Source organism: Oreochromis aureus, linkage group 11 (assembly GCF_013358895.1).
Source record: "Oreochromis aureus strain Israel breed Guangdong linkage group 11, ZZ_aureus, whole genome shotgun sequence".
Lineage (NCBI taxonomy): Eukaryota > Metazoa > Chordata > Actinopteri > Cichliformes > Cichlidae > Oreochromis > Oreochromis aureus.
Window position 1 is genome coordinate 28,110,993 of NC_052952.1, and position 11,653 is coordinate 28,122,645.

The following is an 11,653-nucleotide window of genomic DNA, read 5'->3' on the forward strand; positions in this document are numbered from 1 at the left end:
CCCTACTGTGTGTGTTTGCAGACAGAGCCTGTGGGTTTATATATGATGCCTCTGACCAGTGGGCCAGCCTGTTTTACTGCTGCGTATGCCGTTTGGGGAGTTTCGCTTGGGAAAGGAAAATTTTTAACACTGTCCAAACAATACACAAAAGCCCTCATGACATTAAATACTTATCACCTGAACATGACATTCAGACCTTTCATTGGCTTCAACAACATGTGACTGCACCATTGAAGAGTATCTAGAGGCAAATCAGGGACTAGATTTCTCTATTTCTCTTCTCTAAACTCTTTAATATAACTATAAATGAGATGTTAGCCTGATTAATATCATTGTATTTGAGTATTTGAGAATTGCAGAATGTATCTTCCTCTTGAAATATTCATGAGAGTGGAACAGATTTGAGGTCAGAGTGACTCTGATTACTCAACGCCAAAATAAAACCAGTTTACCTTTTAGTCTGCATGACTATTGCAGCCAAATTTAAAGAAATTCCCAGTCACAGCTGTCGTGTATGTAGAGAAATAAAAAATATCACCTCTGTTATTCTATTTTCTCCCTTTCATCTTAATCACAAAAAAAGATTAAATTCAATAAAAAACATAAAGAAGAAAAAAGAAAAAAAGAAAAAATCACAACGTGAAGCAAACAAACTATAAAACCACTAAGATCTACTAAGATCAACAAACTATGCTAACAACTATACACACAAAAATCAGAAATATAACTAATAAGAACACTTTATTATTCATTCTGTTTTGTTAATTTTCACTTCCATGTAAATCAAGACAACAACTGAATCAACTGAAGTCTTTATTCATTTATGGCCGTTTTTTAAGCCTTCTTACAGCCCATCGTTGAAAAGTGAAAGAAAAAAATCAAGTTAAAAATCAAGACATAAACTTATGCCTGCAATGTTCACTTCAGCTCATTTTTACTTGTAAGCAATGGAAAACATTTCTTGTCCCATCTTTATATGGAATAGAGAAGGGCAATTAAATAATGGAGCATCCAGGAGCCACACCAACACAGTTTTCAGAGCTCAAAAATGAAGGCACCTGGACTTATTTTGGTTTGTGAAAATCCTTCAGCAGTTATAAAACCTGGGAGAGAGTGGGTAAAAATATCTAAAAGGGATCATCCCCTTTGGAGATGGTCCTGAGGGTGGTTGAGGAAAAATCTCAAGATGGAATTGTAGGTGGTTGACGGCCTTTTGCCTCCTTAAAAATACTCATACTACTTAAAATAGTTTACAGTATAAATACTTCCTCTTTCCTTTGAAATTTACATTTTTACTCCTTTATTCTACTGTATTAACAGGAAAGCTTTTGTTAATAAATTTCATTCAAAAAAATATCAGTTAAACTAAACTAATTGTACAGTTTTTTCCCTCAGTAGTCGTTGCCAAATATCATATTTTGCAATCCTTTATGAAGGCAAATATGTGCCACTTGTGAGTAAATACAAAATTCAGTTTTTAAATGATAATTTCATTTATTGTGGGGGGGAAAGGGTTATCCAAACCTACCTGGCCCTATTATTTTACTTTACCATTTAGTAGGTCAACATGTAAGTGTTAAGGGTAAGTCTTAGCATTGGGTCCTAAACTCAGCTGAAAAGCTCAGTTCACATTATTCCATTTTTTATTTCAAATGATAATGATTTTAATGGTTTAAATGATAAGCATTTGCTTGGTTTATTTCTCACCAATAAAATACATTATTAGTCTGCCTTTCTGAATAATGCTTTAATGCTGGGTTCTGCTTCCCATACTGGTGCTCATCTCATGTGATGTTTTTGAACAAACAAGAAGTTTTGGCATAACAATAAAACATACGCAGGCATCCCACTCAAATATAAAAAACATTGTTTGTTTCATGATGTAGTGATTTAGTTACAATCTTGCGGCGACTTGAGTCTGAGGTACTCCTCGCGATTGATTAGAGAAAGTTATGCGTACTGAAGTCTCAAGTTTCAAGCTTTGTTGTCATGTACAGATAAACAGTGTAGCCACATTTACCTGTAATGAAATTCTTTGGCTCGTGAATTACATGTTTCCAGATACTCTGGAACACAAGGCAGACAATAACAATGGTCTTTAGTTTCAGAAAAAACAGTTTAAATTAAAGAACAGCCTAGTCATTGTGTGACTACAAGAGGGGCTTAAATGTTTACTCGCTAACTTACCTGCACTCCGCACAAAATGTCAAGTTATTTTATTATTTATATAGTCTTACAGTGAGATCATCTACAAACAGGAGTGCATGGACTGTAAAAAAACAACAAAACAACAACAACAACAACAATAACAAAAATCACGTCATTATAAAAACCAAATACAGTGAAAATGATTTATAGCACTTAAGACTTTATTTTACTGCAGTCAGATGAATTCAAAATTCTTGGAACAAGGTTATAGAGAGTAATTTGTACCTTAAAGCAGTGAGAACAAAAAGCAGTGAAACATGCTCAGTTAGCTAGAGCTGCTGAAGAGAAGCAAGGACAAACATAGCTATTTTTTATGAAGGGACTTAAGAACTTCACAAACTGTGTCTGTGCTGTTTCGACCACAATCAATCTGCCTCTGCTTGGCAAACTGATAGTTGATAAACTGGAAGTTTAAATCTTACATGAAATGATCTTAATGTCATATGCTATCATGGTTTTTTACATTTGATGTTGTGAAATGTCTTTAAGCTTCAAAACAATGCTGTACACTGTTATAGTATACTATAACGCTATATATAATGGTATAGTTTAATAAAAACAATAACTAGATGAAAACTAGATGAAAATGAGTGAAAATACATTTTAGTTAATTGAAAATAAAAAATCAAAATAAACCTTAAAATATGTAAACTAACTGAAACGATTTTGTTAAACTGGTAAAACTAGGTAGTTTTTGCAATTTTTTTTATTTGGTAAAATATATTATCAAACCTGCTTTCAAAAAGTCATCTTTTTTCTTAGGTTTTCAAAAAACAAAAACTAAAATGAAATGAGCAGAGGTACTCTGGAAAGTCACCAAATAAAAACAAAAAGTAAAAACTAGAAAATACAAACTATAATCTGTACGGCACCTCTGGTGGCTGGGAAATGCTCCAGCTGATAAAGTCCACTTCCCTTTTGCCATCAAACTTTGTGCAGCATAGCATCTAGTCTAAAACGTCCCCATCACTAAGTTATTTAAATCAAATCTTTCAGGAGGACTTTTTAAATACCTATTCTGCTCTTGATGATCAGCTTCATGATAAAATCAAACTATCACATGACTGCAGGAATCTGCTAGCGACCAACAAAATTGCAATTGCAACAAAATAGTTTGTCTCTTTTGGCTCCCAAGTGGCTCTTCAGATTTTTTGATTCTTAAATTATTTATTGCCAAAATTAAAGTAAAACTATGTGTAAAATGAGTGACTGGTATACAAAACATACATTATATCAGATGTTTATTATTTATATGGTCATAAAAAATAAATTTTGAAGTACAAAAACAAGCACACATCTGAATTTGACAAAAAGATCCAAATCTCTGATTGTATGTTTAATATTTATAAACTTTTCACTGTTTCACTAGAGTGAAACAGCATAGAGTATCACACAATAAAAAACAAGAGAAAAACCAAGTCCCTCAGCTTTAAGGGGTTGATCCTGTTTCTTCTCTTTATTTTTATCTGCCTTGTGTTGGAGAGCATTCTCTCAGAGGGGATTGAAATTTTACTGTCGTCACTCATCTTCTCAAGTTTCCAGATTGTTTTCTTTGTATCAGATGTTCTTTCTCTCTCTCTCACTTACACGTACAAAGAAGCACAAGGGAGGGAAATGAGCGTGTGGTGCGTCTGTAAGCTCCCCTCCTCCCCTTCTGCTCAGTACTGACCAATGACTGTTTGGTGTGAACACTCAGACGTCATCACACATCATGCAGTTGACCAATCATGTATGACCTGAATAGGAAAAAAAGAGAGAGAGGAAGAAAAAAAAAGAAAAGCTTCTCAGGCTCCCAGGCAGGAACCGATTCTCGTTGTTCACTTCAACGAGTCAGCTCTGGAAGTCGCTTCATTCACACCTGACACTTCACTACGGGTCAGGAAATATACATTTTTCTGGGCCTTTATGAATAAGACCTAAGGAGCAAAATGCACTGTTTAAACAGCAATATTGTAAGTGTCCTACATGTGGTTTTGTCGTTCCAAGATTACTGGGTTGTATTTTTTAAATGGTTCACTACTTTTAATTGGAAAATTATCTACAATTAAAAACAAAATCTCTTTTTTTTAATTTTGCAGATACATCAGATAAGGGCCACAGAATCTTCTGTCATAGTCTCATATTTATCTTCATCAGTAAAAGGAAAGAATGAAAAAAGAGAACAAAAAAGAGCAAAAGAAGATGCAAAATTTTTTCTAATACTTTTTTTAAATAATATTTTTCTAATGTATTCTATCTGATATTACAATTATATTAAGTCTGTGTAGGTTCTCAGTCATCCAGGTCATGGTAATCTAAAGAGCTGGGAAACAAAAGCGACTGGACTTAAGTTTCTTGAAAACAAGAAGGTTCTTCAGTTTTAAGTCCCAAGTATTTAATCCGTAGTTGGAGTTGTCTCTTAAGAGGGTAGTTGACCCACAATCAATCATGTGCCTCATCACATGAAAACTAAAAGTAAAGACTTCATTGTTAATTTTATGTCATTTTAAGCAGTACATAAGTAAATGTAACTAGCTTGTAACCAAAAAAACTAAATCCCTATCTTACTCTCAATCAAGCTCAAGTCAATATGCTTATGAACAAAAATAAACACCAGAAAACAATACAGGGCATAGGCCCATGTCAGCTTTTAATGATGCAGTCAGGTCGAACTCTACAAGGCATTGGGATACAATGATTGTGCTTAAAAAATCACTTGCAACTTAAAAAATTGTGCTGTGTAAATGTGTGAATGGACTTTGGGTGTTCAAGCAAGGCAGAAAAGCCTCATAGACATTGCCCCACCCCACCATCATCTGAACTGTTAAGGTCACCTGAAGTTGTAAATGTGGTTTTTAAATGTCCGGGAAAGGATTGTTTTTAATCTGTCATCTTCAAGGGGAAACAGAAAAAAAATGTACATGTTATGGATAAGTCTTCCCCCAGAATTAAATGGAATTTCAGTGCATCTTATCTGAGATTACAGTGTGATTGCACATTGGTTCTAGGTACAGGTAGAGTGTCTCTTCTTTAAAACAGTGGTGTCCAAACCTAGGCCTCGAGGGCCGGTGTCCTGCAGGTTTTAGATGTGTCCTTGATCCATCACAGCTGATTTAAATGGCTACATTACCTCCTCAACATGTCTTGAAGTTCTCCAGAGGCCTGGTAATGAACTAATCATTTGATTCAGGTGTGTAGACCCAGGGTGAGATCTAAAACCTGCAGGACACCTGCCCTCGAGGCCTGGGGTTGGCCAAACCTGCTTTAGAGCTTCTACTAAGATCATCTAATAATTGAAAAGTTGGTGGTCCCTGGTTGCTGTAGTCTGCATGCTTAAGTATCCTTAGGCAAGATAATGAATGACCATAAAAAAACGTGGACATAGATTTGAATGCTAAAGCAGAGTTACAATGCATTATAAAGGAACTAGTCTATTTAACATCTTTACTCCCACGGGGGCCAATGTGGGAAAACTCATTTGGACATCATGTGAGTTACTGAGGTCACCTGAGCAAAGCGTAAGTGGAAGTTCAAAGTTAATTAATTGGTCAGCAGTTGCACAGTATATATACTGGGAATACATCTGCCAAATATTGTACCACAGAGTCATGTAATTTCAGTTTATTTGTATTTTGATGTCCAGAAACTTACTTTTAGTATGCAGTGTCGATGGCACAAGCAATATCACCAGTTACGTCATAATCAGTTAAAGCTGCAAGAAAAAAGAAGCCATTTTTAACCCCTTAGGACCTGGCGTCGACATATGTGGACATCAAACTTTGGGTTGTCTAGACCAAAATACTAAATTTTGCTCTACAAGGGCCTGATATCCACTTACGAGGACATTATACTGCCACTGTTCTATCGCGATTTCAAACGAATGTCCTCTTATGTGGATCTCATTTTTTTTCAGAAACAAAAATCTGGTAAAAAAAACCAAACAAATCAGGTAATTCTTTGTTTTTTACATTCATCCGGTCCCAATCAACCCAAATAGCAAAGAGAAATTAAAAATGTATGCCATTAAATAATTAATCTCTGATTGCTTGTTTGCAAGGACTCACCTGTACAGGAGGTATTGCACATATTTGGATGGACAATACCCATCCTAACTAACTAGAGAACATGAAAATCAGTTCATGGGTTAAATTTCCTTTGCTGAAATTTAGTACTTGAAACACGATACATTATTGCTTAAAATGTATAGAGATTAATGTCTTTTTAAGTGGTGGAATTCTTTTTTGCATTCACATTGAATTCATTCATATTTAGTTTTAATTTCTCCCCATTCATTTTCTTCTACAGTAAAGTAACTGGTTAACAAACTGTGATATAACAATTAAAGGAACTCAATGATTTGTTCAGATAATAAAACAAACATACAGTAGCCATGATCAAAATAGTTATGAGATTCTTTCCTGCAGTGTTGGTCCACCAGATGAACTATTAAGTGTCAGAAATTTCCCTCTGTGTATGTTTGCAGACAGATCCTCTGAGTTAATAGATAATATATTTGACCCCTGACCAGCATGTTTTGTGCTGCCTTTCTTGTGTGGGGAGTTTCCCTTGAGAAACTGGAACATTTTTAGTGTTGACGAAACAATACACTTAAGTCCACATGACATGAAATACTCCTCACCTGAACATGCTGTTCAAACCTTTCATTGACTTAAATAAGATATGACAGGAGCAAGGAGGGTTTTTCAGGTACTAGGCTGAAAGTTTTAATTTGACTGTAAAGGAGTTGTGACTCTGACAAACCTGAGTATTTTTGTGTTTTTGGGAGTTGCTGAGTGTATCTCCTTTTTTTTTTTTTTAATGGAAATTCACACAGATCTGAGATCATGATAATGATCATTACATTCCAAAGTCAAGCCAGTTCTTCCTTCGGACCACGTGACTGTTGAAGCCAAATTTGAGAAAAAAAAGAAAAAAAAATTCCGTCTTACCTGTTGTCTATGCAGAGCAACAAGTGTATCAAGTAGGTTTTTCTCTGACTGGGGTAAAGGTTTCTCATATTTGTCTAGCAGTTACTCAGATTGCAGAAGGGGCAGGGCTAGAGAGTTTCACATGGTTATCTTTGCTGTGTCACTTTTTAAACGCATTTAATGACATCACAAGTTTCCAGGAAGTCTGACGATGAGGGACACAATAACAATGATCTTTAGTTTCAGAAGAACCAGTTTTAGATTACATAATGTTCACTTAGAGAACAGCCTAGTCATGGTGTGACAAAAAGATGGGCTTTAAAGTCTTAAAAAATGTTTACTCAATGATTTACCTCTAGTCTGCACACAATGTTAAGTCTTTTTATTATTTATTTAGGCTTAGGGTGGGTTATTCTACAAATAGAAGTGCATGAATAGAACTTAATGACATGGTAACTGAAACAAAACATACAACAAAAACAATTTAAAGCATATGAGAGTCCATTTTACTGCAGTCAGATAACTTTTTAATATGTAGCACAGACCTAAATAAAGATTCACGCTTAAGGAATGAACAGAACAGAAACAGCGAGACCCAAAATAACTAGGCTGAAAATAACTGGCTCGAGCTACAGGGCAGTGGCAGGCAAATCTCAGAAAACCCATGAATTTTTCACACAAACATTTTCTGTGTTGTAGCGAGACTCACTTCTTTTGCATTTTTTGGGGGGGAATGATCTCCAATTAGTCAGGGGATGTGGATTCTTCATTGCACTCTGACTTGCTTGGCCACACCCCATCGCCAGTATTGGGGTTGTTACTCAAAAAAAGTAACCTCTCCATACCTCTCCATAATTTTCCTCTTTCTGGCACACAAACTGAAATCGACCTATTGCAGCACAAATGCACAAGAAGGGAAAAAAAGTAAAATAAATTTTATTTTATTTATTTTTTTATATCCATCCAGCATGCAGATAACTGAAAAACCTTTGTAATGCAAGTAACAACATAATTGTAATTGTAATGTGATTATTTAATTTATTATAGTAATGCATTAAATACGAGGTTACTGAAAAATGTAATGTGATTACAATAATGTGTTACTTTATAACAGTTTGTCAGTCTTATAACAGTTTGTCAGGTCTAGCCTTCCCTATGGGTCTTGGCTGAATACTTAACACTGTCTACAGTGAATTTATAAAGCACCTTTGAGGGCGTAAAATTGCTGTTCATTTGCTGGACTGTGACCTATTTGGGTCTTCCTAGAATATATTACCCACAATCAGGCCATTAGGAACACTGACAAACTTTTTGTCTGTTTTAACTCTGGGGCTTTGGTCAGACCCTCATTAGCTCAGGTTATTCCACTTGGATGTAGATGCCAATCAGCAGGTGTATGTTTTCTCAGGTCCTCCTTTTCCATCCACAGTGCTGCCAAAGTGACCCAAGGTGTGGCCACTTCATGGACCTTGTGGAGGGTTCCTTCGCTCTCTGCACAAGCGAAGTAGTTTTCTCAGTCCATCTTTTCTACATTCTACCAACTTAATGTGGCAGCCAGCCTCCTTCTGGGGGTGGGTGCTGGAGGTTGTTTCCAGGTCTTGGCTATAGCCTCCCTGTCTCTTGGGCTTAGCCTTCGCATCTGGCAAGTCTCTGACCTGTTTTGCATGTGCATATGTACATTTGTAAATTCATTTCAAATTACACATTATTCATTTGATGTTGGAGGAGGTGATCCTGAGGCTCATAAACCCAATTTTGATCATGCGAGTCATCACATGAGGGGCAAATAGGTGAAACCACTGTGAGACATTGCCACACCTCACCATTATGTGAACTATTGAGGTCACCTAGACCTCATCTCAGTGCTGTTGGTGGCTGAGATGATAATAAGTCTGACTGCCTTCCTTTTCAAGGTTTCAAGACTACCATGACCTGATTACTTAAAACCTACACCAGTATGGCAAGCAGTGCTTGTATAGTGAAAAGCAAAAATAGACATTAATCAAAACTTACCAAACTAAAGAAATCTCTCCTTTCATCTGAAATAGTATTCTGCTTAAGGCCGTTTACATCCATCCTTGACATTACTGCCACCTTGTGGCTGCAGTTGGTTATTCTGTCCGGGAGAGGAATTCATTTGGCTTGATAACAGAGTTATCTATATGAGGTAGATGTTCTTGAGTGTGTCCGTGTTCTGTTGAAATGGATATGTCTGTTTTTATTTAACAATGGCTTGAATTAGTCAAGTTGAGAGATCATGCATTGTGCAGTGGGAGATTATGCAATGTAAAAAGCAGATCTGATGGGCAGTCACTCAGTCCTACACATATATACATTTATCCTCATCCTTTGGGGGGGGGGTTTCCCCATAAGCTTCAAAACATGCTATAAAACCCTGGGGATTCCCTTATATGGCAACCAAAGCTATTATGTTGGTCAGTGCGGTGCCAGCCTGTGCTGATACTTGGGTGTGTGGGTGTGGGTGTATATGTGTGACGTAAGCACGTGCAGAGTGGATGTTGGGCGCGTGATTAGTAGTGAGAAAAAACATTAATCAAACTAACATCTTACTGAAACATTGTATGCTCATGACTTACATCTGCTTTTACTCTGTTCTGTGCATACTTATACACATCCCAAGCTGTGGTTTCATGTTTTTGTCAGGGACCTAGATCTGAGCTGGGTCCCTGAGCAGTTATGGACTTGTATCATATTATATGTGTTTTTGCTGCTCTGTGCTGCTGTCCCTGTCGTCCACGCTTGTGTGTGTATATAGGCAGGTGTGTGCGCTTGTGTGGGTGCGGCTGTGACAGGCACCTTCACGCCTGGTGGGTGTGGCCCTGCCAGGTGGTTGGCCACACCTGAAGATCATCACACACCTGCAGCTGATCAAGCCTCGTCGGAGGAGCTACTTAGGAGTGTGGTGGAGCTCTCTCTGACGTTTGATCATTATGTGACTACCCATCAGTGTTTTCAACATATCAGTAAGTGTAAGCTTGCCGCAGTTGGAAAGTGTCTACCGTCTGCCTCTGTTATTTCCCAGGAGGAGCCTGGAAATGAGAGCGCAGCTAGGACGGGGTGCATGGACATTTGGAAGCGAGGACATAGGGCACAGACACTGGGAGGAAGACACGGCACGGGAGTCTGGGGCACACAGGGATTTATTGTTGTGTGTTATTTACGTCACTGTAAATAAACGCACTGCTTGCATTGAAGAGTCCTCCATTTGGGTCCTCCCTTCCCTCATCCCCACAAGCTGCCAGCGCAGCCGTGACAGTTTTCTACATTCCACAGGACCTCAACTCCCAAAGTCTTCTTTCTCTCACACTCCTAGAACTACAGTGACCTGATACAACTTGAAAACATTCAAAATATTTTCCCCCTTCATTATTTTTGGTCACATTTACATGTTTTCAGATCTGGTTCCTGTCCCACACAGCAATGAATGCATTTGAAAGCAAATCTGAATTCTTGGCTCATGGTACTTAGACATGCAGACTACAGCCGCCAGGTATTGAAATGACCTGCACAACAGCCACTCCACACCGGCTCCTCCATGGATTTATAGACATTTTCACAATTCAAGTAATTTGCTACTAGTTCAGTTTTAAAATTCCTTGGAATTTCAAACTCTTGCTGAAACTAAACAAAACAGAATAAAAACAGATATCTGGAAGTTATTTTCTCTATAACTAGTCATATCAGTCCTATAACAATGATGGTGTTGCTGCTATTCTTGTAACTCTTTCCGAGCTGACCTGAACTACCAGTGTCATTGAAAAAAAAACCCTAAAAAAAACCCCAACTTTTATTTAGCTGCTAATACAACACCTCTAATACAACACCTCTCACTTTATTTCTCACAGTCTCACCCGATTATGTCTGGTGAGCAGCACTTAAACATTGAATCTACACTAGTCTCAAACTCTTCTCTCCCGGCTTTGTTTTTTTTTCTGTAACTTTCTTCCTCTACATCGCCCAGTGACAAATGAATTTTCTGAAAATCTCTAAAAATTCTAAATCAAATCAAAACACAAAAAATGTTTCTGTTCACTCCACAATAACAAACAACAATCTTTTTTCGCCAGCACTGACTTTTTCTAGACTGGACAAAGAGGGAATTGCATCCCATTATCCCAACTGTTTTATCAGTGACTGCTTTGGTTCCTTTTCTCAGCTTCAAATCAAGTCACATTTTTTCCATTACCTTAAAATCAGACCCTTTTTAAAGGGGTGCATCCCTGAGTCCACTGTTAAGCCGAACAGTCATACTGTCTATGGTCACTTCAGTGCAGCTAAATGCTAAATATTTAGTTTCTCAGTTTGTTAAAGGTTTCGCTACTCCAACTAATGAGTGACTAGTGAGTTTTGTAATTAAAGATGAAACTCGGGAAGAGAGCCTGTTTAGTGTCCAAAGACTCTCAGCACTAGTCTCACACAGGCTCAATTAGTTCAAGATAATGTAACAAAATATTTGGCACTGTCTCCCCCTTGTGTGAAAAATGTGGTATTGCAGAAATATCATTATCACACCTGTT

General features: G+C 37.3%; 1 long non-coding RNA gene across 1 annotated transcript; it reads left to right on the forward strand.

The window, feature by feature from the left end:
* Positions 1-5,445: 5,445 nt before the first annotated feature.
* Positions 5,446-11,047, forward strand: LOC120442834. Its single transcript, XR_005614965.1, has 3 exons — positions 5,446-5,705; positions 9,892-10,068; positions 10,159-11,047. It is a non-coding gene; the product is annotated as an uncharacterized LOC120442834 (long non-coding RNA).
* Positions 11,048-11,653: the final 606 nt, after the last annotated feature.